The following is a 4,745-nucleotide window of genomic DNA, read 5'->3' on the forward strand; positions in this document are numbered from 1 at the left end:
GACGATAACCTTTACCAGTCTTTTCCAAAGGCCCCATGTGGTCTATATGTATAGTTGCGAAAGGTAAGTTTTCCTTTGGTATATTATGCAAATATCCTTCCGCTTTACCGCTTGACGGAGAAAATTCAATGCACTTTAAAGAATTGTTAATATATTCTCGTACTTTATCGCGCATTCGTGGGAACCAATAAACCTTTGCTATATTATTGATTACTTTATCAATTCCCACGTGACCAAGATTATCGTGACAGATTCGAATAACATTCGCTTCCATTAAACGCGGAACATAAAATAATAATTTCTTATTTTTGTCTTTTCTATATACTAATCCATCGCGCAGCTCGTACTGTTTTACATCGCCTGTCTCTAATTCGCTGCGGATTTTAAGAATCTCTTCGTCGCAATCTTGACAGACGGATAAAGTTCTTTCGAGCGTACTACCCTCCAACACGAGTATGCTGTGGCAGCGGCTAAGAGCATCGACGTGAGCCATTCGCTTTCCCGGACGATGAACAATCTCATAATCATAATTTTGTAAAAAAAGAGCCTGTTCGCGTCGTAGCCTTGAGATGACCGTACGCGCGATGAGATGAAAATGCCGGGACCGCCCAGCGCTGAGCGCGGAGTGCGCGTAACACGATTCCGCAGAATCGTTGGAGGACAGACGATCACAAACGGAAAGAGAAAGAAAAGAGGCAGGATTATGCCCTCAACTGAACCCTCTAAGTTTATTTCAGGTCACAAAATTAACAATAGCTGGACACTTGGTCGTGATACTCGACACGCAGCGGAGAACGAGATAGCGCTGGCCGACTATATCGTGCGAGATCGACGGCTTAGACGATCATCGGAAAGCTTCCGTTTCGTGTCTTTTTCACTGCCGAGTAATAGCGCGACAGAGATCTTGTCGCGAAAGCGATTGATGAGAGTCTTCGCAATTAGCGCGAACTGGATTAGCGCCCGTAATAACAACTACTTTCGACGCTGAGACGAGCCTAGGCCGATAAACGCGGGCACGAGACACAGCGAAAATGTGTGGTCGGCAGGCGAAATCGGGCGCAAGACTGACGAAACGATGGGCAAATTTTACGGCATGGAATTCCGCCGGTTACTGTCGCTAAATTTCGATGATCTCATTGGCGGTGAGAAACATCGCGCGATCGTTTCGGCGTATTGCGAATGATACGAAAAACCGGCAAAATCGTGAAAGGAATAGCAAAAAAAAGGGGGGGGGCCGAATGCGAAAGAAAGCGAACGCGGGTTAGTTGTTACCGCGCTCGCCCGCTACCGAATTTCCGATCCAAAATATTTGCCTTAGCTATCGCGATATAATTTTGATGAATGTTCGAGAATAATTTTTAACGGGCAAGTTTGAACAGAGCCCAACGCGAAATTCGAGGATTTATATCTTTTTTGCTCAACGTGAGACGGAAACTATCGCAATCGGTAATAACTCTAAACCTGCGTCCCGCGAGATATATGTGGAATCTTTTTAACGCGTATACAACAGCCAGACACTCCAACTCAAAGCTGTGATATCTCGATTCCGTCGGCGTCGTCCGCTGGCTCCAAAACGAAGTTGGACGCCACGTATTATCATTCTGCTTTTGGAGCAGAATTCCGCCGAAACCGCTCGCGCTTGCGTCACAATGTAATTCCGTCTCCGCACGCGGTGAATATATGGCTAATATTGGCTTGTTAGATAAACGCTCCTTGAGCGCTTCGAACACAGCATTTTCTTCTGAACCGAATTTAAAAACGTCATTCTTTTTAACCAGCTCATACAATGGTTTCGCTAACACCGAAAAATTGGGAATAAATCGGCGATAATAACTAGCAAGTCCGACAAATCTGTGTACATCCTTAGCATTGCGCGGTATCGGGTAATTCAAAACAGACTCGATGTTTTCGTCGCTCGGTCGAATGCCATGCCCGCTCACACAATAACCCAAATAACGAATTTCAGTTTGTGCAAAACAACACTTGTCTAATCGAAATTGTAAATGGTGCTTGCCTGCTATTTCAAAAACTTCAGACAAAACTTCGATATGCTCGCTCACATCTTCCGTCGCGACCAACAAATCATCCAGATATAATATTATTTTATTTCCTCGAACCAATGGTTCAAACACGGCATGAATATAACGCTGAAATACACGCGGTGCGTTCATTAAGCCAAATGGCATACGCAAATATTCGTATTGGCCCAAAGGAGTCACGAATGACGTGAATTTGACGGATGCCTCGTCTATCTTTACGTGGTGAAATCCGTCTTTCAAATCCAAGATCGTGAAATATCTTTTATCTCGCAAACGATCAATATTATCGTCGATTAATTCGGTCGGGAAATTATCGCGTATCGTAATCTTATTTAACTCACGGTAATCAATACATAATCGAAAGCTATTATCTTTTTTCTTTGCCAAGACAATAGGGCTAGCATATGGCGAATTACTAGGTCGAACAATAGTTTTTTCCAAAAAATCGTCTAAGATTTTACGCAAAGCTTCCTTGTCCGCGAACGATAATCTCCGTGGACGCATACTTATCGGTTGTTCGTGTTTAAGCGCAATAATCATTTCAAAATCCGGCACGCGTTTCTCCGGTCAAAGATTATTCAAATAACAAGATTCATAGATCCTGCGAATCTTTGCAGCCGCATCTTCGCCGACAACCGGATTAATTCGTAATTCATGGCATGAGCGAACAAGACCATCACCGTATTCGATGTGCATCATTTGATGAACAACGCGCGCTTCCTCCGCGTTCACAATCTCGAGATCCTTTCCCAATGTCACACGCAGTGACGGATGACTCAAAAAATCTCTGCCTAGTAGCACATTGTACGCCATGGTATCGTGCGGGACAGTATAAAACTTTAACCTCACACGTACACTCTTTACATCTAGATCAGCGTAAACGACACCGTTAATTCTCAGCCGCGAGCCATTAATTCCGCAAAATTGACCGACGTTTTCGTCCGCAAGTAAACGCGAGTCGCCTCGAATTATCTCGTCCTTAATAAGACTAATCGGAGAGCCCGAATCGATCATCGCATCAAGAACATAATTATCCGTACCGCCGCTCTCATTTCTGGCTACGACTTTAACAACAAACATATAAGGCTTTAACAACACAGCAGATTGTACAATATTAGCCGACGCAATTCGCACAGAGTCATTTGACATTTCCGCCGCCGCGGACCGATTTTGCTTCGGACATTCCCTCGCTAAATGTCTCGGCGATCCACACGAATAACAAGCCCGTTTCACCGGCAATCGCTTACACTGGGTTGCGATATGCCCCATCTCATGACACCGGAAGCACTTCATCTGTTTTCCTCTTGTCGACGTCTCGATCCTTCCTCCGCCGGTCATCCTCGCTCCCACCTTCCTTGGCCTGTTATCGATTCTCCTGTGGTTCATTTGGATTTTTTCGAACGCCTTTAATAACTCCGTCCCCGATCGAAAGTTCATGAGGCGCGCCTGATCCTGCAAACGTGGATCTGTTACTCCCTCAATGACGTAATCCAGCAACTCGTCTTCCGCGATCGGTAGGCGGTTCGCAAGGATTACTTTTTCATGGTAGTAATCGCAAAACGGCTCGTCTCCTCTCCATACGCGGGACTCAAATTCTCTTTTTAACGACAGCTTCCTTGGCCGCAAGTCAAACATCAACTCCATTTCTCGCAGAAGATCCTCCAGGTTTAACGTCACGTACTCGGCTTTCGAATAAAACCACAATAACGCACGGCCTTTCAGCCGAGAGCCAATCAACACTTTCGTCGAATTCTCGTCTAGTTGATATGTGCGTCTCAACAATTCCAGTTGCTGCTTCCATCTCCAGAAAGTACCGTCCGCCGCATCAAATTCAGCAACTCCTTGATGCCTCTAACGCCTCCAAACGCCGAAATAGTGCTGCCACTCGTCATCGCCGTCATCGTCGATGCGCTCCGCATTATCTCCACTTCTCGTCGGAGCAATTGTTGCTCCCTTTCCAAAATCGCTCGCTCTCGACGTAGCAAAGTAAGTTCCCTTTGCATCGCAACATCGTTGTCCTCCGACCTTGATGCCGTCGCGCTCGCTTGATCCTCTCGTCTCAGAGTATTGTCACCGGTCTCCGCTCCCCCGGCGGCATCGTCCCGTTCGCCAGCCACATGCACGTCAACCAAAGTCGCGGCGCCGTCCGAACGCGCCGCTCGTCCCCGCTGCTCGCAGAGCCTCTCCCATGCAGCCGGATTATTCTCCTTCAACCGCCGGATGAGTTCGACCTTTGTTCCTCCCGTAGATATTCCTTTTTCGCGAAGAATCTCTCTCAATTCGGCAATGGTAAAATCGTTTGCTTGATACGACTCCATTACTGTCACTCCGTTATTCAAGTCCGTTAATAATCTTGATCGATATACCGCCGCGTGACTCGACGTTCGCAACACTCACGAATTCAAAATATCGACCGTCTTTATTTGTGCTCGCGCTTCACACGGTATCTCGTACTGCCGAGAAATCTCAAATTGCTTACCTCGAGCAGAATTCACGGAACTGGGTGCAGTGTCTGTATCTCACTTCTGATGAAGCTGTAGGCCTGTCAGGATAGCCCGTGTATAGGTTGAGATGATATAATTCGAATTAAACAGATAAATAGACAAGGGAGGCGAATGTTTTTATTGCGAACGATTTATTTGCGAGGATGTCGTCGCCTATTGCCGTGTCGTATCTGTTATTGCCGATATCGCTGGATTCTCGCTC

The 4,745-nt window shown here is 46.2% G+C and overlaps 1 pseudogene; it reads right to left on the reverse strand.

Annotated features, from left to right (window-relative positions):
- Window positions 1-2,545: 2,545 nt before the first annotated feature.
- LOC138941785 (uncharacterized) lies at window positions 2,546-4,357 on the reverse strand (annotated as a pseudogene).
- Window positions 4,358-4,745: the final 388 nt, after the last annotated feature.

Source organism: Polyergus mexicanus, unplaced genomic scaffold (genome assembly GCF_030449975.1).
Source record: "Polyergus mexicanus isolate NDT 795.1 unplaced genomic scaffold, iyPolMexi1.0 SCAF_20, whole genome shotgun sequence".
Classification (NCBI taxonomy): Eukaryota; Metazoa; Arthropoda; class Insecta; order Hymenoptera; family Formicidae; genus Polyergus; species Polyergus mexicanus.